Genomic DNA, 27013 nt, shown 5'->3' with positions numbered 1-27013 from the left:
ATGCTGCGCTCTCCTCTCTCCAACACCCGGTGTCTGCAAGGTGGCGGCCCGGTGGTATGGTGTAGCTGCTGGGATTTTCTTACAGGTACGCAGTACCGCCCCGTACCACCATACTTGCAGCACTGGTTGTGCCCCATGTAGCTGTGCCCCCTGTAGTAACGCTGCTTACAAACACAAAAAAACAACCAATACTCACCAGCCCCGCTCCTGCTCCCCAACCGCTGCTGCCGTTGCTGCTCCGTCTCTGGCCGCCGGCTCCTCTCTATGGGAGAGATGTCATGACGTCTTTCCCATAGCAGCGCTGCACAGACCCTAGAGGTCAATTATGACCTCTAGTATCTGTCAATGGCGCCTGCTGCGGCCGGGGAGCGGGATGCGGATGCTGGGAGTGGGTGGGTGGCGGGCGCCTGCGGGGTGACTGCGGCCAGGGCCGTTTCTACAGGCGTGCGAGCCGTGCATTTGCACGGGGCGCCCACTGCGGCTTATGCTGCCAGCAGCTGCATTCAGTATTTTGATTCCCCCCTCCCCTCCGTTTTACTCCGCTCGCTGGGCGGAGCTATGCATTGTGACGCGATTGCGTCCCGACGTCATGACGCAGTGACGTCATGACGCGAAACGCCGGCGGTTTAGGTAGACGCCGCGGAGGAGCGGGTGGGCGCCATTGTAAGTCCGTCAGGCGCCAGGGGCAAGCTGAGCTGAGGACGGTAATTTGGCTGGCAGTGGCTGTGTGCTGATGGTGGAGCGGCTGCGGAGGATTAGCTGTAGGCCGCATTTCAAAGGTAGCGTAGCACTGACAGACTCACTGACCACGCTTATTCTGCAGCCAGCAGTCTCTCACTGTGGGGGGGGAGGGGAGAGAGAGAAGAGAGAGGAGATTAAAAAAAAATAATGGGATTCCATGTTGCTCTGGGGCAGAGGCGTCGGAACTGGGGGGGCAAGGGGGCAGCTCGCCCCCCCCCCAAACATAGAGAGGCGCCGATCAGGGTAGAGGAGGAGCGGAGGAGCGATGTGCGGTCAGGTGATAGACCGCACATTACATCCTCCGCTCCGTGTAGCGCCCAGTGCGGACCCCTCCCCCGTCATTTTCAGGCTTTTTTTGTTTGTTATTGCTGCCGCTGCGCTGCTAGTTACACAGCAGCAGCATCCCTGCAGCCAGAGGAGCTCCGCCTCCTTGAACTCTGCTCTGCGAGGTGCGAGTATCCCGGCCGTCAGCTTGAGGGAGGAGGGGATCTCTCCACGCGCGATGTATGCAGCCGACGGCGGACCTACTGAGCTTGGAGTCGGACAGGTGAGCGGGAACGGAGAGGGTGAGGAGCCTGGCTGTGGACTGTGCGGCTGGAGGCATCCCCGGGGACAGCGTGGGGGAGAGAGGTAAGAGGCGGCTGGAGGCATCATCCCCTGTGACAGGGGGGGGGGGGGGGGGGGGAGGAGCTGCCTTCCACGCCGCTGGAAGCATCCCTTGTGACTAGGGTTAGAGGAGGCTGGCTGTGCCACTGGATGCATCTTCTGTGCTCTGTGAAAGGGGGGGTGGGGGAGGAGGCTGTCAGTGCTGCTGGGAGGCATCCCCTGCCCCTGTCACCATGCAGTGGGGGGGAGGGTTAGGAGTCTGGCTGTGCCCTATCATCCACTATCCCCCTGTCACCCTCACCATGTCACCCACCATCCACCTGTCACCCTCACCATGTCACCCACCATCCACCTGTCACCCTCACCATGTCACCCACTATCCACCTGTCACCCGCACCATGTCACCCACTGTCCACCTGACACCTTTACCATGTCACCCACTATCCTCCTGACACCCACTATCCCCCTGTCACCCTCACCATGTCACCCACTATCCACCTGTCACCCTCACTGTCACCCACTATACCCCGTCACCATCCCCCTGTCACCCTCACCATGTCACCCACTATCCCCGTCACCCGCAGCATGTCACCCACTATCCACCTCTCACCCTTACCATGTCACCCACTATCCCCGTCACCCTCACCATGTCACCCACTATCCCCTTGTCACCCTCACCATGTCACCCACTATCCACCTGTCACCCTCACTGTCACCCACTATCCCCTTGTCACCCTCACCATGTCACCCACTATCCACCTGTCACCCTCACTGTCACCCACTATCCACCTGTCACCCTCACCATGTCACCCACTATCCACCTGTCACCCTCACTGTCACCCACTATACCCCCGTCACCATCCCCCTGTCACCCTCACCATGTCACCCACTATCCCCGTCACCCTCAGCATGTCACCCACTATCCACCTCTCACCCTTACCATGTCACCCACTATCCCCTTGTCACCCTCACCATGTCACCCACTATCCCCTTGTCACCCTCACCATGTCACCCACTATCCACCTGTCACCCTCACTGTCACCCACTATCCACGGGTCACCCTCACCATGTCACCCACTATCCCCCTGTCACCCTCACCATGTCACCCACTATCCACCTGTCACCCTCACTGTCACCCACTATACCCCCGTCACCATCCCCCTGTCACCCTCACCATGTCACCCACTATCCCCGTCACCCTCAGCATGTCACCCACTATCCACCTCTCACGCTTACCATGTCACCCACTATTCCCGTCACCCTCACCATGTCACCCACTATCCCCTTGTCACCCTCACCATGTCACCCACTATCCACCTGTCACCCTCACTGTCACCCACTATCCACCTGTCACCCTCACTGTCACCCACTATACCCCCGTCACCATCCCCCTGTCACCCTCACCATGTCACCCACTATCCCCTTGTCACCCTCACCATGTCACCCACTATCCACCTGTCACCCTCACCATGTCACCCACTATCCCCCTGTCACCCTCACCATGTCACCCAATATCCCCCTGTCACCCACTATCCACCTGTCACCCTCACCATGTCACCCATTATCTCCCTGTAACTCTCTCTTCCTGTCACCGTCTCTACCTGTCACCCACTGTCTCCATCACCTAGTATCTCCCTGTCTCCCTCACCATGTCACCCACTATTTTTCTGTCACCCAATGTCTTTTTGTCACCCACTATTTCCCTGACACTTTCTATCTTCCTGTCACACCTCCTTGCTGAGAAGTGCTGCTGTTGCTGCCGGCTGCCAGCGCTTGTCACTCTGACAGGCTGCAGCTGCGCCGGCAGCATGAAAAGCCGCTCCCCCCTCTCTGCGTCCTTACTGATGGAGCCGCACTGTCCTGCCTGTTGCTGCCGCTGCTGCCAGAGCCTGTCTCACTTACCACAGGCAGCGCAGCAGTGGCGATGGCGGCATGAAGAGATGTGGCGCTCACCCGCCCAGGAAGACCACACTATCTCAGGCAGCTCTAGGTACTCTCCGAGTCCCGGGCTCCGCCTCCCCAGTGGGCTGCTCTAAATCAAAGGGATCTCCGCAGCACACAGACAGAATCCCACGTATGACAGGCTGGTGCTTTTTCCTAAAGAAAAGAGGAGGCGCTACTTACACTCCAAATATATGGTAATCAGCAGTCGGGGGGGGATGGGGGTGGCTCTCCGTATGTTATAATCTGTATATGAATGTTTAATCCACACTTGGATTTAGAGTATTTTATTTATTCTAATAAAGCTATTTTTATATGCCCCTTCCCTCACTCTCCCTGTAAGTCCACCCTTGGTGCCCCTGCCATCGCCCTCCCTGTAACTCCCCCCTCAGTGCCCCTGCCTTCACCCTCCCTTTAACACCCCATCAGCACCCATGCCCTCACCCTCCCTGTAACTCCCCGTCAGCATCCCTGCCCTCACCCTCCATGTAGCTCCCCCCTCAGTGTGCACTCATCCTCCTTCTAACTCCCCCCTCAGCATCCCAGCCCTCACCCTCCCTGTAACTCCACCCTCAGTGCTCCTCACACTCCTCCTAACTCCCTGTCGGCATCCATGCCCTCCCCCTCCCTGTAACTCCCCCTCACCCTCCCTGTAACTCCCCCTCACCCTCCCTGTAACTCCCCCCTCAGCATCCCAGCCCTCACCCTCCCTGTAACTCCCCCTCAGCATCCCTGTAACTCCCCCTCAGCATCCCTGTAACTCCCCCTCACCCTCCCTGTAACTCCCCCTCACCCTCCCTGTAACTCCCCCTCACCCTCCCTGTAACTCCCCCTCACCCTCTCTGTAACTGCCCCCTCAGCATCCCTGCCCTCACCCTCCCTGTAACTCCCCCTCACCCTCCCTGTAACTCCCCCTCACCCTCCCTGTAACTCCCCCTCACCCTCTCTGTAACTGCCCCCTCAGCATCCCTGCCCTCACCCTCCCTGTAACTCACCCTCACCCTCCCTGTAACTCCCCCTCAGCATCCCTGCCCTCATCCTCCCTGTAACTCCCCCTCAGCATCCCTGCCATCACCCTCCCTGTAACTCACCCTCACCCTCCCTGTAACTCCCCCTCAGCATCCCTGCCCTCACCCTCCCTGTAACTCCCCCCTCAGCATCCCTGCCCTCATCCTCCCTGTAACTGCCCCTCAGCATCCCTGCCCTCACCCTCTCTGTAACTCCCCCCTCAGCATCCCAGCCCTCACCCTCCCTGTAACTCCCCACTCAGCATCCCTGCCCTCACCCTCTCTGTAACTCCCCCCTCAGCATCCCTGCCCTCACCCTCCCTGTAACTCACCCTCACCCTCCCTGTAACTCCCCCTCAGCATCCCTGCCCTCACCCTCCCTGTAACTCCCCCCTCAGCATCCCAGCCCTCACCCTCCCTGTAACTCCCCCCTCAGCATCCCTGCCCTCACCCTCCCTGTAACTCACCCTCACCCTCCCTGTAACTCCCCCTCAGCATCCCTGCCCTCACCCTCCCTGTAACTCCCCCCTCAGCATCCCTGCCCTCACCCTCCCTGTAACTGCCCCTCAGCATCCCTGCCCTCACCCTCTCTGTAACTCCCCCCTCAGCATCCCAGCCCTCACCCTCCCTGTAACTCCCCCCTCAGCATCCCTGCCCTCACCCTCTCTGTAACTCCCCCCTCAGCATCCCAGCCCTCACCCTCCCTGTAACTCCCCCCTCAGCATCCCTGCCCTCACCCTCCCTGTAACTCACCCTCACCCTCCCTGTAACTCCCCCTCAGCATCCCTGCCCTCACCCTCCCTGTAACTCCCCCCTCAGCATCCCTGCCCTCACCCTCCCTGTAACTGCCCCTCAGCATCCCTGCCCTCACCCTCTCTGTAACTCCCCCCTCAGCATCCCAGCCCACACCCTCCCTGTAACTCCCCCCTCAGCATCCCTGCCCTCACCCTCTCTGTAACTCCCCCCTCAGCATCCCAGCCCTCACCCTCCCTGTAACTCCCCCCTCAGCATCCCTGCCCTCACCCTCCCTGTAACTCACCCTCACCCTCCCTGTAACTCCCCCTCAGCATCCCTGCCCTCACCCTCCCTGTAACTCCCCCCTCAGCATCCCTGCCCTCATCCTCCCTGTAACTGCCCCTCAGCATCCCTGCCCTCACCCTCTCTGTAACTCCCCCCTCAGCATCCCAGCCCTCACCCTCCCTGTAACTCCCCCCTCAGCATCCCTGCCCTCATCCTCCCTGTAACTGCCCCTCAGCATCCCTGCCCTCACCCTCTCTGTAACTCCCCCCTCAGCATCCCAGCCCTCACCCTCCCTGTAACTCCCCCTCACCCTCCCTGTAACTCCCCCTCACCCTCTCTGTAACTGCCCCCTCAGCATCCCTGCCCTCATCCTCCCTGTAACTCCCCCTCAGCATCCCTGCCCTCACCCTCCCTGTAACTCCCCCTCACCCTCTCTGTAACTGCCCCCTCAGCATCCCTGCCCTCACCCTCCCTGTAACTCACCCTCACCCTCCCTGTAACTCCCCCTCAGCATCCCTGCCCTCATCCTCCCTGTAACTCCCCCTCAGCATCCCTGCCCTCACCCTCCCTGTAACTCACCCTCACCCTCCCTGTAACTCCCCCTCAGCATCCCTGCCCTCACCCTCCCTGTAACTCCCCCCTCAGCATCCCTGCCCTCATCCTCCCTGTAACTGCCCCTCAGCATCCCTGCCCTCACCCTCTCTGTAACTCCCCCCTCAGCATCCCAGCCCTCACCCTCCCTGTAACTCCCCACTCAGCATCCCTGCCCTCACCCTCTCTGTAACTCCCCCCTCAGCATCCCTGCCCTCACCCTCCCTGTAACTCCCCCCTCAGCATCCCAGCCCTCACCCTCCCTGTAACTCCCCCCTCAGCATCCCTGCCCTCACCCTCCCTGTAACTCACCCTCACCCTCCCTGTAACTCCCCCTCAGCATCCCTGCCCTCACCCTCCCTGTAACTCCCCCCTCAGCATCCCTGCCCTCACCCTCCCTGTAACTGCCCCTCAGCATCCCTGCCCTCACCCTCTCTGTAACTCCCCCCTCAGCATCCCAGCCCTCACCCTCCCTGTAACTCCCCCCTCAGCATCCCTGCCCTCACCCTCTCTGTAACTCCCCCCTCAGCATCCCAGCCCTCACCCTCCCTGTAACTCCCCCCTCAGCATCCCAGCCCTCACCCTCCCTGTAACTCCCCCCTCAGCATCCCTGCCCTCACCCTCCCTGTAACTCACCCTCACCCTCCCTGTAACTCCCCCTCAGCATCCCTGCCCTCACCCTCCCTGTAACTCCCCCCTCAGCATCCCTGCCCTCACCCTCCCTGTAACTGCCCCTCAGCATCCCTGCCCTCACCCTCTCTGTAACTCCCCCCTCAGCATCCCAGCCCTCACCCTCCCTGTAACTCCCCCCTCAGCATCCCTGCCCTCACCCTCTCTGTAACTCCCCCCTCAGCATCCCAGCCCTCACCCTCCCTGTAACTCCCCCCTCAGCATCCCTGCCCTCACCCTCCCTGTAACTCACCCTCACCCTCCCTGTAACTCCCCCTCAGCATCCCTGCCCTCACCCTCCCTGTAACTCCCCCCTCAGCATCCCTGCCCTCATCCTCCCTGTAACTGCCCCTCAGCATCCCTGCCCTCACCCTCTCTGTAACTCCCCCCTCAGCATCCCAGCCCTCACCCTCCCTGTAACTCCCCCCTAAGCATCCCTGCCCTCATCCTCCCTGTAACTGCCCCTCAGCATCCCTGCCCTCACCCTCTCTGTAACTCCCCCCTCAGCATCCCAGCCCTCACCCTCCCTGTAACTCCCCCTCACCCTCCCTGTAACTCCCCCTCACCCTCTCTGTAACTGCCCCCTCAGCATCCCTGCCCTCATCCTCCCTGTAACTCCCCCTCAGCATCCCTGCCCTCACCCTCCCTGTAACTCCCCCTCACCCTCTCTGTAACTGCCCCCTCAGCATCCCTGCCCTCACCCTCCCTGTAACTCCACCCTCAGTGCTCCTCACACTCCTCCTAACTCCCTGTCGGCATCCATGCCCTCAGCCTCCCTGTAACTCCCTCTCAGCATCCCTGCCCTGGCCCTCCCTGTAACTCCCCCGGCCACTACTATCAGTCACCATGACGCCAGCACTGCACTGGTCACTGCTAGTGCTTGCCCTACTCTCCCTGCTACATGGGGCACATGGTGGGAAACTAGAGTGACATGGGAGAGCTGAAGTGCTTATTTTGCTGTTCTGTGTTCAAATAGTCACCACTTCCAAGGGGAGTGTATATTTGCTGTGCAAGTGTGCAACTGCGTGTGTACGTCGAGCTGCTAAAATCCACTAAAATCCACTGTGTGCAGTCTCTGCGCTGCCTAGGACTTACTCCTACAGTGCGATCACATCAGGCTGATCGGGGCCGGAGCTGACGTCAGACACCTTCCCTGAAAATGCTTGGGCACAACTGCGATTTTCCGGACACTCCCAGTAAATGGTCAGTTTCCACCCACGAACGGCCACTTCCTGTCAATCACCTTGTGAACGCCCGTGCCAACGGATTTTTTGCATCATCCTCTCGCTGACCAGCGACACCCTTTGTTGCTGTCCAACGCGCGTGCGCCGTTAATACCTGATTGCCCACTGTGCGAAAACAAACAGCAGCGATCAGATCTGAATGACCCCCTTAGTGTGGATCTGGCCTTCTCAATGTATTTCAGGTGGATCTGGCCTTTAGCGATTCAGCAATTTAGGGGCGCCAGAATGAGACTATATCTTGCCCCCCCCAACCTAAAAACGTTCTGACGCCACTGCTCTGGGGGGCGCCTCACAGTCACACTGCTGGCTTGCTGGGTTTTTTCTTAGGATGGATTTGTGTCTTTTTCCAGGGAGGATGGGGGGAGGGGGGGGGGGGTGTAGGTAAATGAAGGCTATAGATAGGAGCCTGCAATGTATTTCTCCACCCTTTTTTTTGGGTGTGGGGGGGGGGGGGATAAATTGCAGGCTCCTATTTATAGCCTCCATTTACCTACCCCCCCCCCCCCCCCCACCTCCCCCTGGAAAGACACAAATTCTCCCTGAAAAAAAAAACACAGCAAGCCAGCAGTCTGATTGTGAGGCGCAGTGCCGTTTCTAGCGGCGGGCGAGCCGTGCAACCGCACGGGGCGCCCGCCGTGGCACTTTGTAACCACTCCTCTCCTCCCTCTCTCTCCCCCCGAGCGCTCCTGCTCGGGGGGCGGGGCTTCGCGGAATGACGCGTTTGCGTCGTGACGTCACGACGCAAACGCGTCATTTCGCGAAGCCCCGCGGGCGCCCCGTGCGGCCGCACTGTGTAAAATGGGGGCACCTGCCGCACTGTGTAAAATGGGGGCACCTGCCGCACTGTGTAAAATGGGGGCACCTGCCGCACTGTGTAAAATGGGGGCACCTGCCGCACTGTGTAAAATGGGGGCACCTGCCGCACTGTGTAAAATGGGGGCACCTGCCGCACTGTGTAAAATGGGGGCACCTGCCGCACTGTGTAAAATGGGGGCACCTGCCGCACTGTGTAAAATGGGGGCACCTGCCGCACTGTGTAAAATGGGGACACCTGCCTGCCGCACTTTGTAAAATGGGGACACCTGCCTGCCGCACTTTGTAAAATGGGGACACCTGCCTGCCGCACTTTGTAAAATGGGGACACCTGCCTGCCGCACTTTGTAAAATGGGGACACCTGCCTGCCGCGCTGTGTAATATGGGGACACCTGCCTGCCGCGCTGTGTAATATGGGGACACTTGCCTGGTGTAATGTGTAAAAAGGGGACTTTTTAATTTTTTCCCCCTGTGGTGGGTGTGATATCAGACGAGGCCACGCCCACTGTAATGAGACCACGCCCATTTCAATCAGGCCACACAGCCTTGTCGGGAGCGCGCGCGCCTTCGGCGCGCGCATGCTTTTTTTCTGGCTATATGGGGGGGGGGGGGGGGCACGCAAATTTTTTTTTTTATAGCAATGGGGGGGGGGGGGCGCATTTTGAAATCTCGCACTGGGAGCCAAATTGTCTAGAAACGGCCCTGACTGCGGCCATGCCCGCAAACCGCAGTGCCCCGAGCGCCCACCCTTCTTGCCCGTGCCTAGATCCGCTCCTGTCTCCAGTTCCAGCTTGTGATTCTAGGTGTCCTGTTCCCAGCATCCAGGCAGAGGGATCGTTTCCAGCTTGCCATCTGTTCCTGCTTCCAGTGGAATTAGCCTGGTTCCAGAGCACCTCGGTACTGCGGTTGTTTCTGCATATACTTCTCGTGGTACCGCATTTGACGACAGAGGTCGTGTTTTCCGTTTCTTTTTCAGTTTTGTTATTTCTCTTACGTCCTAGAGGATACTGGGGTCCACATTAGTACCATGGGGTATAGACACTGCGACACTGTCGCTACTGAAAGAATACAACTAAAGTATCGCGGCCTAGCCGCATAATGCAACACAGTCACAAATAAACAAGCCTCCGCAGAAAATAGGATTTTAATTACCTACCGGTAAATCCTTTTCTCGTAGTCCGTAGAGGATACTGGGGTCCACATTAGTACCATGGGGTATAGACGGGTTCACTAGGAGCCTTGGGCACTTTAAGAAATCAATAGTGTGCACTGGCTCCTCCCTCTATGCCCCTCCTACCAAACTCAGTTTAGAAAATGTGCCCGGAGGAGCCGGTCACACTCAGGGAAGCTCCTGAAGAGTTTTCTGCATTTATTTTCGGTTTGTTGTTTTCAGGCAGGTCTGATTGGCACCAGACTGCCTGCTTCATGGGATTTAGGGGGGAGAACGTGCCCAACTTCCTAAAGAGTTAATGGTCCCGTTTCATGGCTGACAGGGAGTCATTCGCAAGCCCCACCACGGCGAGCGTAACCTCTCGCAGCACGCCGCCACCCCTAACAGAGCCAGAAGATAGAAGAGTGGTGAGTACAGCGCCGGCGTCCCGGTTAGCGGGTTGCCGGCGGGAATGGTGGCACAAGGGTAGGAGCGCAGCTCTGAGTGCAGGCTGCGCTCCAAGGGGCTCAGGAGGACATACACAGATGTGTATCCCACTGTGAGGGGCGCGCTGAGCCACCAATGCATACCCACACTGGCTATCATACTGTTAGGGTCTCCTGCCCTGTGCTGCCACGTCGTCATGGCAACCGGGAGACAAGTGCTAGCGGAGTAACCTGAGCGCAGCTGATACTCCGGTTCGGGTCTTTTGCTGTGCAGTGGTTACAGGCTCTGTGCACGGCAGGGGATCCGGTGCTGGTTTTTGTGCTCACAGTCTGTGAGGTCTGAGTGGGGCGTGGACAGCACCTGCTTTATAAGGCCTCTTCTCAGGTTAAGCAGATGCTGCTGAATCTTTGTTGGTTAGTCAGTTCCTGAAAGTTAGCCAATACTGTAGCTTTGTATTTGTTGTTGCTTACTGCAAATAGGCCTGGGGCTTTGGTACTACACTCTGCCAATCCAGACCTAGCAGTAAGACTGGAGTCAGTCGTTTAACTTGCTGGGGTTCTTTTACTACTCTGTGAACTTAGCAAGTTTGCGGCTGTATTCTAAGACTTGCCTGCCTAAATCCTGTCTCACTGTGCAAGGTGTCAGGTGTCAGTTTAGTGGCAGTAAGCTGAACCTGTGCACTGCAAGTGAGAATTAGGATTGTGGAGACTCTCCTTGTGTCTATCATTCCATCTCTGACCAAGGAGTTTACTGCCACACCCGTTGGTAACCCTTTAGGGTTTTGCTGTTGCCCTTAGCAACAGCATTTCGGGTTCTCTACGTATTAAAACACAACATCTTGCTTTTCCCATCTGAGCATTACTAATACTAGGGAGACACCCAGTTCCTTAGCCTCTGGGCTTCTCTGTTCACTTTGTGTTTATTTTGTTACCCTATCACCTTCTGTGTACGTAATGTCATATTCCCCAGTCTGTCTGTGAGTTCATTTGTTTTGCATACCTATCCGTTCAGACACCAGTACATTCCTGCAGGTACTGGTGTGCATAACAGTTCAAACACCAGTACATTCCTGCAGTAACTGGAGTGCATAACAGTTCTGACACCAGTACATTCCTGCAGGCACTGGTGTGCATAACACATACCTAACAAGGGTTTTAACCCTCTGTTAGGCATAAAAATTACCTCAGGCCAGTATAAAAAAGCAGGAAGGCTAGTGCCAATACGGGGGCGGGGCTTCACTGCTCACCAGCGCCATTTTCCCTCTGCATGGCAGTGTCAGCACGCAGGGCCTTGTGGCTACGCCAGTGGACTGCGGATGCGGATTCCAGGAAAGGCGTGGAAAACCTACCATTCACAGGTGAGGCCCTTTTTGGAGATGAACTGGATAAGTGGATATCCAAGGCTACGGCGGGTAAGTCTACATAACTTCCTTCCACAGCACCCCCAGCTAGGAAACCCTACTTTGCTCCAAATCTGCAGCGAAAGTCAAAGGCAAATCCAAAGGTTCTTCTACAGCCTTCAAAGGTAATAGAGGTAAACCCAGAAAACCAGCAGCTGCAGGTTCTCAGGAACAGACCTCTGGTTCTGCTTCCTCAAAGCCTTCAGTATGACGGTGGTCCACACTGCCTGGAAGACAGACAGGTGGGATCCCTGGGTCACAGACCTTATCACCCAGGGATACAGACTGGAGTTTCAGGAACTCCCACCTCACAGATTCTTCAGATCAGGCTTACCAGCTTCTACGGAAGCAAGTATGACTTTACGGGCAGCAATTAAAAAACTGGTACAGACTCAGGTCATTGTCCCAGTTCCACTTCAACCACAAAACAAGGGTTATTACTCCAAGCTGTTTTTGGTACCGAAACCGGACGGTTCGGTAAGGCCCATTTTAAACCTCAAATCACTGAACCCGTATTTAAGGTTGTTCAAGCTCAAGATGGAGTCTCTGAGAGCAGTGATCTCAGGTCTGGAGGAGGGGGAATTCTTGGTGTCTCTGGATATCAAGGATGTGTACCTTCATAATCCAATTTGGCCGCCTCATCAGGCTTATCTAAGGTTTGCATTACAGGAGTGTCACTACCAGTTCCAGGCCCTGCCATTTGGCCTCTCTACGGCACCAAGGGTGTTCACCAAGGTAATGGCAGAGATGATGTTTCTCCCCAGCAAACAGGGAGTGAACATAATACCGTACCTGGACGATCTGCTGATAAAAGCACCATCCAGGGAGAGGTTGTTAGTCAACATTGCCCTCTCAACGTAACTACTCCAGGATCATGGGTGGATTTTGAACCTGCCAAAATCTCATCTGGAACCGACATGGAGTCTTCCGTTCCTTCGGATGATATTGGATACGGTGACGCAGGACAGGGCCGAAACTAGGATTTTTGTCACCCGGGGCAACGGGGCAAGGCAGTAATTTGGCACCCCCTCCCACACACACACACACACACACACACACACACACACACACACACACACACACACACAAACACACACACACACACACACACACACACACCTCCCCCCCAAAAACAAATCACACAAAAAAATAAACAAACCCTATCAGACTAAAATAATCAGATTATCAAAAATTTTTAAAAACGGGGATACTACCGGACAATATTACGCTATGTGCCTCAAATGCCCTATGCGTCACATGACCCACCAGCTGTTCAATTTCATGCTTCTCTGTGTGTCCCCATACATTGCACTATATCATAACACTTCATCACTGCACTAGACTCCCCTATCCACTGCACTACATCACTATACCCCATCCCCTACACGCTGAACTACATCAATACACTACATGCCCCTATGCACTGCACTACATACCCTATATGCTACACTACATCACTACACTACATTCCATTATATGCTACACCACATCAGTGCACTACATGCCCCTATATACTGCAATACATGACCACACTACATACCCTATATGGTACACTACATCACTGCACTACACCTCCCTATAAGCTACACCAAATCCCCCCATCTGGGAGGCAAAGCGGAGGTTGATACTGCTAACTGGGTGCTCCGTGCGCTTCTATAGCTTGTACGGTGCACCGCATGTTAGTCACAGCATTGTATGGCAAAGAAGAGAGTTTAAGACAGTAGCCAACATGGGAGAGACCTGTCTGCCCGCACAGCATCGGAACCAGTTGCGGGCAGACAGGTGGGTCAGATACATTGCCCTGGGAGCTGTCTGCTGTCTCACTGTAGCAGCACAGCACTGCCGGTAAAAAATAAAAAATAAAACTGCTCCTCTGTAACTCCTTGACGCCCCTTCAAATCCTGCATCCCCCCCCCCTAGTTACGGCCCTGCGCAGGAGGTATTCCTTCCGTTGGAAAAAGCATTGGTGATCCAGTCACTGGTGCGGGATGTTCTAAGACAAACCCGGACATCGGTGCATCTATTCATTGGCCTTCTGGGAAAGATGGTGGCCGCTTACGAAGCGCTGCAGTACGGAAGGTTCCACGCAAGGCCCTTCCAGCTGGATCTGTTGGACAAATGGTCCGGATCGCATCTTCACATGCACCAGAGGATCCGTCTGTCACCAAAAGCCAGGATTTCTCTTCTGTGGTGGCTTCAGACTTTTCATCTGGCCAAAGGCCGGAGACTCAGGATTCAAAATTGGATTCTGCTAACCACATATACAACCCTCAGAGGTTGGGGAGCAGTCACCCAGGGGGAACAGTTCCAAGGAAAATGGTCAAATCAGGAAGCCATTTTTCCGATCAACGTTCTGGAACTAAGGGACATATACAACGCCCTTTTACAGGCATCGCATCTTCTTCAAGATCAGGCCATTCAGGTTCAGTCGGACAATGTGAGTGCAGTAACGTACATACAGTATACCAACAAGGCGGAACGAAGAGCAGAGCAGCAATGTCAGAGGTAACAAGGATTCTCCTCTGGGCAGAAAGACACGATCTTGCGTTGTCCGCGATCTTCATTCCGGGAGTAGACAACTGGGAAGCGGACTTCCTCAGCAGACACGACCTCCACCCGGGAGAGTGGGGCCTTCACCCGCAGGTATTTGAGTCCTTAACACGTTGGTGGGGAATTCCACAAACAGACATGATGGCCTCTCATCTCAACAAGAAGCCAAAGCGGTATTGTTTCATGTCGAGAGACCCGCAAGCAGTGGCGGTGGACTCCATGGGTCTACCAAATGGTTTACGTGTTTCCACCTCTTCCACTGATCCCAAGAATTCTCAAAAGAATAAAAAGGGAAAAGGTTCAAGCAATTCTCATTGCTCCGGATTGGCCAAGAAGGGCCTGGTACGCGGATCTACTGGAGATGCTCCTAGAGGACCCGTGGCCTCTGCCTCTTCTGCAACAGGGGCCGTTCATCTAACATGTCTTACCATGGCTACGTTTGACGGCATGGAAGTTGAGCGTCAGATTCTAGCCCGAAAAGGCATTCTGGACAAGGTTATTCCAACCCTGATCCAAGCCAGGAAAGGGGTAACGTCTAAACATTACCACCGTATTTGGAAAAAATATGTCTCGTGGTGTGGAAGCAGTAAATTTCCTGCAGTGGAATTTCAACTGGGACGTTTTCTCCTTTTTCTACAGTCAGGTGTGGATGTGGGCCTACGTTTGGGCTCCTTGAAAGTCCAGATTTCGGCCTTATCCATTTTCTTCTAGACAATTGGTTTCCCTCCCTGAAGTTTAGATGTTCTTGAAGGGTGTTCTGCATATCCAACCGCCCTTTGTGCTTCCCACGGCACCTTGGGATCTTAACATGGTGTTGCAGTTTCTACAATTGGAATGGTTTGAGCCTGTACAGGAGGTGGACGTAAAGTTTCTTACGTGGAAGACTTTTACACTGTTGGCCTTAGCTTCGGCAAGGCGTGTGTCAGAACTGGGGACATTGTCTCACAAAAGCCCCTATTTCATTTTTCATGAAGATAAAGCTGAACTAAGAACTCATCAGCAATTTCTTTCTAAGGTGGTGTCTGCGTTTCATATCAACCAACCTATTGTGGTTCCGGTGCTTACTGACACCTCTGTTACCTCAAAGTCCTTGGATGTTGTGATGGCTTTGAAGTTCTATGTGAAGCAGACAGCTCGTCACAGGAAATCTGACTTGCTGTTTTTTTCTCTATGATCCCAAGAGAACTGGGTGTCCTGCTTCAAAGCAGACAATTGCAGACAATTGCACACTGGATCAGGCTTACTATCCAGCTTTGCCGTGTCCAAAATCTGTACAGGCCCACTCTACTAGGTCGGTGGGTTCTTCCTGAGCGGCTGCCCAGGTGTCTCGGCTTTACAGCTCTGCCGAGCCGCTACTTGGACAGGTTTGAACACATTTGCTAAGTTCTACAAGTTCGATACTTTGGCCTCTGTGGACCTTCGGTTTGGTCAATCAGTTCTGCAGGAACCTCAGCACTCTCCCACCCGATTTGGGAGCTTTGGTACATCCCCATGATACTAATGTGGACCCCAGAATCCTCTAGGACGTAAGAGAAAATAGGATTTTAATTGCCTACCGGTAAATCCTTTTCCCGTAGTCCGTAGAGGATACTGGGCGCCCGCCCAGTGCTTCGTTTTTCCTGCACTGTTACTTCGTTAAGTAATGTTGTTTGTTCAGCTGTTGCTGTTCCTGTTCAAGTTTGTTTAGCATGGCTTTCCTCTTGTTTGTGTGTGCTGGTTCGAATCTCACCACTGTTCTGTTACATCCTTCCTCAGGTTATGTCCGTCTCCTCGAGCACAGTTTCTAGACCTATTCTGGTAGCAGGGGCATAGAGGGAGGAGCCAGTGCACACTATTGATTTCTTAAAGTGCCCAAGGCTCTTAGTGGACCCGTCTATACCCCATGGTACTAATGTGGACCCCAGTATCCTCTACAGACTACGAGAAAAGGTTTCACCGGTAGGTAATTAAAATCCTATTTTCTGCGGAGGCTTGTTTGTTTGTGACTGTGTTGCATTATGCGGCTTGGCCGCGATACTTTAGTAGTATTCTTTCAGTAGCGACAGTGTCGAATTCTGCGGGTCGGCCGCTTGGTTCCTGTGTTTGGGTTTTGGTGGCCGCACATAATCTGTTTGTTGTTTTTTCTGTATTCTCCCGTTAGTAATCACGTTAGTTAGTTTCCCCTTATTCACTTTCAGTCTCGGTTGGTGCCTTGTTACCTTGTAAGGCCAGGGGTCATCGGAGTCTGGGCAGACCTAATTCGCCCATTCAAACGTGGCTGCTAAAGGAGAACACTAGTTCTGCAGGCACCAACCGACTACGGGGGGTGAATAACAGAGTCAGTGTTTAGAGTAGGGATGAGCGGGTTCGGTTCCTTGGAATCCGAACCCGCCCGAACTTCATGTTTTTTTACACGGGGCCGAGCGACTCGGATCTTCCCGCCTTGCTCGGTTAACCCGAGCGCGTCCGAACGTCATCATCCCGCTGTCGGATTCTCGCGAGGCTCGGATTCTATCGCGAGACTCGGATTCTATATAAGGAGCCGCGCATCGCCGCCATTTTCACACGTGCATTGAGATTCATAGGGAGAGGACGTGGCTGGCGTCCTCTCCGTTTATAGAGAAGAGAGTGAGACAGTAGAGAGAGACACAGTAGTAATTTTGGGGAGCATTAGGAGGAGTACTAGTTACTTGCTGAAGTGATAGATAGTGTGACTGTATATTATCTGACTTGTGGGGGAGACACTGACAGTGGGGAGCAGTTAGAGTCTGAGAGCAGGACTCAGGAGTACATATAACGTACAGTGCACACTTTTGCTGCCAGAGTGCCACACTGCCATTGTGACCACACTGACCACCAGTATAATATATATTGTGATTGTCTGCTTAGGAGTACTACTTGCAAGTTGCTGATAGTGTGACCAGTGACCTGACCACCAGTCACCACCAGTTTAATATATATATATATAATTGTATATAATATATATATAATATTGTATACCACCTACCCGTGGTTTTTTTCTTTTTCTTTCTTCTTTATACATACTACTATAGTAGCTTACTGTAGCAGTCTGCGGTGCTGCTGAGCTGACTGTGTCCAGCAGGTCCGTCATCAGTCATTACATAATAAATATATATACCTGTCCGGCTGCAGTACTAGTGATATTATATATATATATATATATATTGATTTCATCTCATTATCATCCAGTCTATATTAGCAGCAGACACAGTACGGTAGTCCACGGCTGTAGCTACCTCTGTGTCGGCAGTCGCTCGTCCATCCATAATTGTATACCACCTACCCGTGGTTTTTTTTTTCTTTCTTCTTTATACATACTACTATAGTAGCTTACTGTAGCAGTCTGCGGTGCTGCTGAGCTGACAGTGTCCAGCAGGTCCGTCATCAGTCATTACATAATAAATATATATACCTGTCCGGCTGCAGTACTAGTGATATTATATATATATATATATAGATTTAATCTCATTATCATCCAGTCTATATTAGCAGCAGACACAGTACGGTAGTCCACGGCTGTAGCTACCTCTGTGTCGGCAGTCGCTCATCCATCCATAATTGTATACCACCTACCCGTGGTTTTTTTCTTTTCTTTCTTCTTTATACAGACTACTATAGTAGCTTACTGTAGCAGTCTGCGGTGCTGCTGAGCTGACAGTGTCCAGCAGGTCCGTCATCAGTCATTACATAATAAATATATATACCTGTCCGGCTGCAGTACTAGTGATATTATATATATATATATATATTGATTTCATCTCATTATCATCCAGTCTATATTAGCAGCAGACACAGTACGGTAGTCCACGGCTGTAGCTACCTCTGTGTCGGCAGTCGCTCGTCCATCCATAATTGTATACCACCTACCCGTGGTTTTTTTTTTCTTTCTTCTTTATACATACTACTATAGTAGCTTACTGTAGCAGTCTGCGGTGCTGCTGAGCTGACAGTGTCCAGCAGGTCCGTCATCAGTCATTACATAATAAATATATATACCTGTCCGGCTGCAGTACTAGTGATATTATATATATATATATATTGATTTCATCTCATTATCATCCAGTCTATATTAGCAGCAGACACAGTACGGTAGTTCACGGCTGTAGCTACCTCTGTGTCGGCAGTCGCTCGTCCATCCATAATTGTATACCACCTACCCGTGGTTTTTTTTTTCTTTCTTCTTTATACATACTACTATAGTAGCTTACTGTAGCAGTCTTCGGTGCTGCTGAGCTGACAGTGTCCAGCAGGTCCGTCATCAGTCATTACATAATAAATATATATACCTGTCCGGCTGCAGTACTAGTGATATTATATATATATATATTGATTTCATCTCATTATCATCCAGTCTATATTAGCAACAGACACAGTACGGTAGTCCCCGGCTGTAGCTACCTCTGTGTCGGCAGTCGCTCGTCCATCCATAATTGTATACCACCTACCCGTGGTTTTTTTTTTCTTTCTTCTTTATACATACTACTATAGTAGCTTACTGTAGCAGTCTGCGGTGCTGCTGAGCTGACAGTGTCCAGCAGGTCCGTCATCAGTCATTACATAATAAATATATATACCTGTCCGGCTGCAGTACTAGTGATATTATATATATATATATTGATTTCATCTCATTATCATCCAGTCTATATTAGCAGCAGACACAGTATGGTAGTCCACGGCTGTAGCTACCTCTGTGTCGGCAGTCGCTCGTCCATCCATAATTGTATACCACCTACCCGTGTTTTTTTTTTTTCTTCTTTATACATACTACTATAGTAGCTTACTGTAGCAGTCTGCGGTGCTGCTGAGCTGACAGTGTCCAGCAGGTCCGTCATCAGTCATTACATAATAAATATATATACCTGTCCGGCTGCAGTACTAGTGATATTATATATATATATATATATATATATTGATTTCATCTCATTATCATCCAGTCTATATTAGCAGCAGACACAGTATGGTAGTCCACGGCTGTAGCTTCCTCTGTGTCGGCAGTCGCTCGTCCATCCATAATTGTATACCACCTACCCGTGGTTTTTTTTTTCTTTCTTCTTTATACATACTACTATAGTAGCTTACTGTAGCAGTCTGCGGTGCTGCTGAGCTGACAGTGTCCAGCAGGTCCGTCATCAGTCATTACATAATAAATATATATACCTGTCCGGCTGCAGTACTAGTGATATTATATATATATATATATTGATTTCATATCATTATCATCCAGTCTATATTAGCAGCAGACACAGTACGGTAGTCCACGGCTGTAGCTACCTCTGTGTCGGCAGTCGCTCGTCCATCCATAATTGTATACCACCTACCCGTGGTTTTTTTTTTCTTTCTTCTTTATACATACTACTATAGTAGCTTACTGTAGCAGTCTGCGGTGCTGCTGAGCTGACAGTGTCCAGCAGGTCCGTCATCAGTCATTACATAATAAATATATCTACCTGTCCGGCTGCAGTACTAGTGTGATATAATATATATTGATTTCATCTCATTATCATCCAGTCTATATTAGCAGCAGACACAGTACGGTAGTCCACGGCTGTAGCTACCTCTGTGTCGGCATTCGCTCGTCCATCCATAAGTATACTAGTATCCATCCATCTCCATTGTTTACCTGAGGTGCCTTTTAGTTGTGCCTATTAAAATATGGAGAACAAAAATGTTGAGGTTCCAAAATTAGGGAAAGATCAAGATCCACTTCCACCTCGTGCTGAAGCTGCTGCCACTAGTCATGGCCGAGACGATGAAATGCCAGCAACGTCGTCTGCCAAGGCCGATGCCCAATGTCATAATACAGAGCATGTAAAATCCAAAACACCAAATATCAGTAAAAAAAGGACTCCAAAATCTAAAATAAAATTGTCGGAGGAGAAGCGTAAACTTGCCAATATGCCATTTACCACACGGAGTGGCAAGGAACGGCTGAGGCCCTGGCCTATGTTCATGGCTAGTGGTTCAGCTTCACATGAGGATGGAAGCACTCAGCCTCTCGCTAGAAAACTGAAAAGACTCAAGCTGGCAAAAGCACCGCAAAGAACTGTGCGTTCTTCGAAATCCCAAATCCACAAGGAGAGTCCAATTGTGTCGGTTGCGATGCCTGACCTTCCCAACACTGGACGTGAAGAGCATGCACCTTCCACCATTTGCACGCCCCCTGCAAGTGCTGGAAGGAGCACCCGCAGTCCAGTTCCTGATAGTCAGATTGAAGATGTCAGTGTTGAAGTACACCAGGATGAGGAGGATATGGGTGTTGCTGGCGCTGGGGAGGAAATTGACAAGGAGGATTCTGATGGTGAGGTGGTTTGTTTAAGTCAGGCACCCGGGGAGACACCTGTTGTCCGTGGGAGGAATAGGGCCGTTGACATGCCTGGTGAAAATACCAAAAAAATCAGCTCTTCGTGTGGAAGTATTTCACCAGAAATGCGGACAACATTTGTCAAGCCGTGTGTTGCCTTTGTCAAGCTGTAATAAGTAGGGGTAAGGACGTTAACCACCTCGGAACATCCTCCCTTATACGTCACCTGCAGCGCATTCATAATAAGTCAGTGACAAGTTCAAAAACTTTGGGCGACAGCGGAAGCAGTCCACTGACCAGTAAATCCCTTCCTCTTGTAACCAAGCTCACGCAAACCACCCCACCAACTCCCTCAGTGTCAATTTCCTCCTTCCCCAGGAATGCCAATAGTCCTGCATGCCATGTCACTGGCAATTCTGACGAGTCCTCTCCTGCCTGGGATTCCTCCGATGCATCCTTGCGTGTAACGCCTACTGCTGCTGGCGCTGCTGTTGTTGCTGCTGGGAGTCGATAGTCATCCCAGAGGGGAAGTCGTAAGCCCACTTTTACTACTTCCACCAAGCAATTGACTGTCCAACAGTCCTTTGCGAGGAAGATGAAATATCACAGCAGTCATCCTGTTGCAAAGCGGATAACTGAGGCCTTGACAACTATGTTGGTGTTAGACGTGCGTCCGGTATCCGCCGTTAGTTCACAGGGAACTAGACAATTTCTTGAGGCAGTGTGCCCCCGTTACCAAATACCATCTAGGTTCCACTTCTCTAGGCAGGCGATACCGAGAATGTACACGGACGTCAGAAAAAGACTCACCAGTGTCCTAAAAAATGCAGTTGTACCCAATGTCCACTTAACCACGGACATGTGGACAAGTGGAGCAGGGCAGGGTCAGGACTATATGACTGTGACAGCCCACTGGGTAGATGTATGGACTCCCGCCGCAAGAACAGCAGCGGCGGCACCAGTAGCAGCATCTCGCAAACGCCAACTCTTTCCTAGGCAGGCTACGCTTTGTATCACCGGTTTCCAGAATACGCACACAGCTGAAAACCTCTTACGGCAACTGAGGAAGATCATCGCGGAATGGCTTACCCCAATTGGACTCTCCTGTGGATTTGTGGCATCGGACAACGCCAGCAATATTGTGTGTGCATTAAATATGGGCAAATTCCAGCACGTCCCATGTTTTGCACATACCTTGAATTTGGTGGTGCAGAATTTTTTAAAAAACGACAGGGGCGTGCAAGAGATGCTGTCGGTGGCCAGAAGAATTGCGGGACACTTTCGGCGTACAGGCACCACATACAGAAGACTGGAGCACCACCAAAAACGCCTGAACCTGCCCTGCCATCATCTGAAGCAAGAAGTGGTAACGAGGTGGAATTCAACCCTCTATATGCTTCAGAGGTTGGAGGAGCAGCAAAAGGCCATTCAAGCCTATACAATTGAGCACGATATAGGAGGTGGAATGTACCTGTCTCAAGCGCAGTGGAGAATGATTTCAACGTTGTGCAAGGTTCTGCAACCTTTTGAACTTGCCACACGTGAAGTCAGTTCAGACACTGCCAGCCTGAGTCAGGTCATTCCCCTCATCAGGCTTTTGCAGAAGAAGCTGGAGGCATTGAAGGAGGAGCTAAAAGGGAGCGATTCCGCTAGGCATGTGGGACTTGTGGATGGAGCCCTTAATTCGCTTAACAAGGATTCACGTGTGGTCAATCTGTTGAAATCAGAGCACTACATTTTGGCCACCGTGCTCGATCCTAGATTTAAAACCTACCTTGGATCTCTCTTTCCGGCAGACACAAGTCTGCTGGGGTTCAAAGACCTGCTGGTGACAAAATTGTCAAGTCAAGCGGAACGCGACCTGTCAACATCTCCTCCTTCACATTCTCCCGCAACTGGGGGTGCGAGGAAAAGGCTCAGAATTCCGAGCCCACCCGCTGGCAGTGATGCAGGGCAGTCTGGAGCGACTGCTGATGCTGACATCTGGTCCGGACTGAAGGACCTGCCAACGATTACGGACATGTCGTCTACTGTCACTGCATATGATTCTCTCACCATTGAAAGAATGGTGGAGGATTATATGAGTGACCGCATCCAAGTAGGCACGTCAGACAGTCCGTACTTATACTGGCAGGAAAAAGAGGCAATTTGGAGGCCCTTGCACAAACTGGCTTTATTCTACCTAAGTTGCCCTCCCACAAGTGTGTACTCCGAAAGAGTGTTTAGTGCCGCCGCTCACCTTGTCAGCAATCTGCGTACGAGGTTACTTCCAGAAAATGTGGAGAAGATGATGTTCATTAAAATGAATTATAATCAATTCCTCCGTGGAGACATTGACCAGCAGCAATTGCCTCCACAAAGTACACAGGGAGCTGAGATGGTGGATTCCAGTGGGGACGAATTGATAATCTGTGAGGAGCGGGATGTACACGGTGATATATCGGAGGATGATGATGAGGTGGACATCTTGCCTCTGTAGAGCCAGTTTGTGCAAGGAGAGATTAATTACTTCTTTTTCGGTGGGGGTCCAAACCAACCCGTCATTTCAGTCACAGTCGTGTGGCAGACCCTGTCACTGAAATGATGGGTTGGTTAAAGTGTGCATGTCCTGTTTATACAACATAAGGGTGGGTGGGAGGGCCCAAGGACAATTCCATCTTGCACCTCTTTTTTCTTTCATTTTTATTTGCGTCATGTGCTGTTTGGGGAGTGTTTTTTGGAAGGGCCATCCTGCGTGACACTGCAGTGCCACTCCTAGATGGGCCAGGTGTTTGTGTCGGCCACTAGGGTCGCTTAGCTTACTCACACAGCTACCTCATTGCGCCTCTTTTTTTCTTCTTTGCGTCATGTGCTGTTTGGGGAGTGTTTTTTGGAAGGGCCATCCTGCGTGACACTGCAGTGCCACTCCTAGATGGGCCAGGTGTTTGTGTCGGCCACTAGGGTCGCTTATCTTACTCACACAGCTACCTCATTGCGCCTCTTTTTTTCTTCTTTGCGTCATGTGCTGTTTGGGGAGTGTTTTTTGGAAGGGCCATCCTGCGTGACACTGCAGTGCCACTCCTAGATGGGCCAGGTGTTTGTGTCGGCCACTAGGGTCGCTTAGCTTAGTCATCCAGCGACCTCGGTGCAAATTTTAGGACTAAAAATAATATTGTGAGGTGTGAGGTATTCAGAATAGACTGAAAATGAGTGTAAATTATGGTTTTTGAGGTTAATAATACTTTGGGATCAAAATGACCCCCAAATTCTATGATTTAAGCTGTTTTTTAGGGTTTTTTGAAAAAAACACCCGAATCCAAAACACACCCGAATCCGACAAAAAAAATTCGGTGAGGTTTTGCCAAAACGCGGTCGAACCCAAAACACGGCCGCGGAACCGAACCCAAAACCAAAACACAAAACACGAAAAATTTCAAGTGCACATCCCTAGTTTAGAGTAGGTGTTGCTGCTATTTCCCACTTATCAGCCACAGCTCCACACAGGAGTACTGGAACTCCCCAGTTGCTACCCAGTTCCCAAGGTTCCAGATGCTTATTCAGAACACCTCTGCTCCTTTCCAAGGTGATTGGTGACTGGTGACACGTCCCCCCCCCCCCCCCTTGATTACGATCGGCGGCTTCCTCTGGAATGTGTATTTGGCTGTGTGTGATAAATTCACTTGCACTTTTTATAATGATCCGTCTCCCCTATTTGGGGAATAATCTCTGCTGCTGAGACCTCTGCAGTGCTCCCACTATCACATAGCCAGATTAAGGGGGGATGCAGGGCATAGTGGTCCCCCCAACCAGAGCACACTGACTAGCTCTCCCTCTTGTGCCGCAACAGAACCAGGCCGTCAGAATGTGAGCAGGACAGTATGCATTCCAGGCAGACACACAGGAGTATCAGGTTTCATGTGATACTGACAGAGCTTCCTGACCAGAGGTGAGATAGGAGAGGGGAGAGAGCTGTAAGTGACCCAGGGATACCAGCTTCTCCTCCTCCCGCCTGGGTGTCAGGGTTCTGTGTAGCATGTTATCTAATGAGAGCGTTCATGTCTAGAGAGAGACACACACAGATCATTCTCCTGAGTCCTGTCCCAGTGTGTTAGTAGTACAGTGGCTGCTGCTATTGCATTTTTTGTAAGATAAATTATAGATTTTAATTTTCTATGTCTATTTTAAGCTTAAATTGTCATTGTTCCACTACAGGAAAACATTATAAAATAGTTGTTTCTCTATTAGGTGGAGATATAAACAGTACTCAGGCCTTATTAATCTATTAGTTTACATCTAATATACACCATTGGTTTATATTTAAAATACAGAATCCACACCTCCCTCTGACCCATTCCAAGAGGGACAAAATGCTCTCTACCTGGACTTCCCTCTTAATTTATGATTGTAATCATTTTTGTTTAAATACCTTTTTTTATCAATTAAATAGTTCAACACATGCGATGCCAATCATGTATTAAAAGGGAAGCTCAGGTAGAGAGCATTTTGTCCCTCCCAGAATGGATCATGTTGAGAAGTATGCACAATCTAATATACAGTACACCCTCCCCCTCCACCAAGGCCCCCCTGTCCTATGTGCCCCAGGCCCCTCAAGGCTTAATCCGGCCCTGCACTATCAGTTGTGTGTCAGTAGCAGGGAGACCACTAACAAATATACTGCTCCTGTTATGTACAGTGCCTGTGACGGGTAAAATTACCTATGACTCCAGAGCGCTCCCATCTGCGTTTGATGGGCGCTTGTAGCGGCGTGTCTCCTTTGTACCGCAGCTCCACACGCAGCTGACCTATGCTCCTTTCCGAAGTGATTGGTGATGCGTTTCCCTGCCTTGAGTAAGATTGGCGGCTTCCTCAGGAAGATAATAGCAGATAATAGCACCAGTAGCCGCAGGGACTGTGGATATAAGTGGTAAATACAACCATATTCTCACTCTTCTCTGCTTGTATGTTTCAAAAAACCCACTAATGCTTCAAGCCTAAAACTAATTGCATAACTATCAGAAAACTAACTTGTGACCCATGCTTAATAGCAAACTTTCTATACTAATCATTGCTTGCTGAACGTACTGATTCCCTGGCTTTATGTACACCTGCTATTAATTATTTCTCAACCATGGACAGCAATTCAGGATCATTGTAGCTGGATGTCTCCCATGTTGAGCATTAATATTGTTTTTTAATAGGATAATTGTGTGTTTTTTTTTTCAATAATTGTATTGTATTGCCGGCCAGTTGATGCTTATGTGAAAATTGTTCAAATACGTTATACCTCTGTCTTTAAATAAATGCTCTAATAAGTGTATACCTTGTACCAGTGCTTTTCATACTAGCTATTCCTCCACATACAAGCGCATATCTATATGTTCTATATGGTCAGTGGGACTACTGTGTAAATGGCAGATATATGTGTTTTACTCTCACTTTTAATCATATGAAAATACCTTTGTGTTTTTTTATTACTAACATTATAAAATTGTTAACCTATTATATTTGCATTGTGCTCTCTCCATTAATATGTTTTTTGTTTTTTTAAAGAACTGTATATTGGATTGATCACATCATGTTACAGTAAACAGAAAAAAATGACTTTCAATAGAATCACAGGTGTCAGAATGAGAAACAGTAATTTTTTTGATGGTAACAATTATGGAGTGATGCATTTTTAACAGAATTGAGAGATGAGGAAGTGAAACGGTCGTAAGACCGTAGGGAAGAAAGAGAGAAAAGCAAAGAGAGAAAAAAGAAAGAGAAAAAGATAGGACCCCTGTTGCAGGACTTCGGAGGGGACGTAACAAAGAGGAATGTTAGATCTGGGAAGTTTTAAAGGAATGGAGATGAAACATTCTGGAAAGCTAACCAAGGACCCCACACTTTATTAAATGAATTGGCGGAGTGATTAATTAACCTTGTCATGTATTCCATTATATGAATGTACCATATTCGAGAGAGAACTGCTTGCAATGATGGTACAGTAAGTTTTTTTCCATTCTACAGCTATTTGGCATGATGTTGCCGAAATAATTGTTACCGCACCACACAGAACAAATTCGGACCCAGGGAGTATGGTTTTTAGTTCCTGGAAGGTAACAATGGGGTGGCTAGGCAGACATGGGAGTATCAGTGAAAGCGGCTACATCTAAAGGCACAAAGCCACTCACAAAGGTCACCATACTGAGATGGAGAAATTGCAACTGCCATAGGCTTGACGCAAGCTTCGAAGATGCATCTGATGGTTTGTCTAAGATGCACTAAGATGGATTTCCAGAGCGCAAGATGCTGCAAGTGGGCATCATAGTTTTGAAGAAAATGGATGAGGTATCAGCATCTGCATGCCACTCATTATCAATGCCCAATATATTTTATTATTGTATTTATTGTATGTTAATCGTGAATACGTAAGTGAAATATTTCATTTACACGTTTGTGCTAGTTCCATGACACGGAGTAGCAGATAGAAACAATTGCATCTATGCACCATTGCAGTGAAGGTCAAATTTTTATATTTGCTCATTTGAATAAATGAATGTATTGCATATACA

The 27013-nt window shown here is 50.9% G+C and overlaps 1 long non-coding RNA gene across 1 annotated transcript; it reads left to right on the top strand.

Annotated features, from left to right (window-relative positions):
* Positions 1-584: 584 nt before the first annotated feature.
* Positions 585-27013, top strand: LOC134928925 (uncharacterized). The gene is made up of 2 exons (XR_010178129.1): positions 585-779; positions 26010-27013. It is a non-coding gene; the product is annotated as an uncharacterized LOC134928925 (long non-coding RNA).

The sequence above is a fragment of the Pseudophryne corroboree genome, chromosome 5 (assembly GCF_028390025.1).
Source record: "Pseudophryne corroboree isolate aPseCor3 chromosome 5, aPseCor3.hap2, whole genome shotgun sequence".
NCBI classification, from domain to species: Eukaryota; Metazoa; Chordata; class Amphibia; order Anura; family Myobatrachidae; genus Pseudophryne; species Pseudophryne corroboree.
The sequence above is the reverse complement of the archived record's forward strand: the minus strand, read 5'-3'. Positions and strand labels throughout refer to the sequence as shown.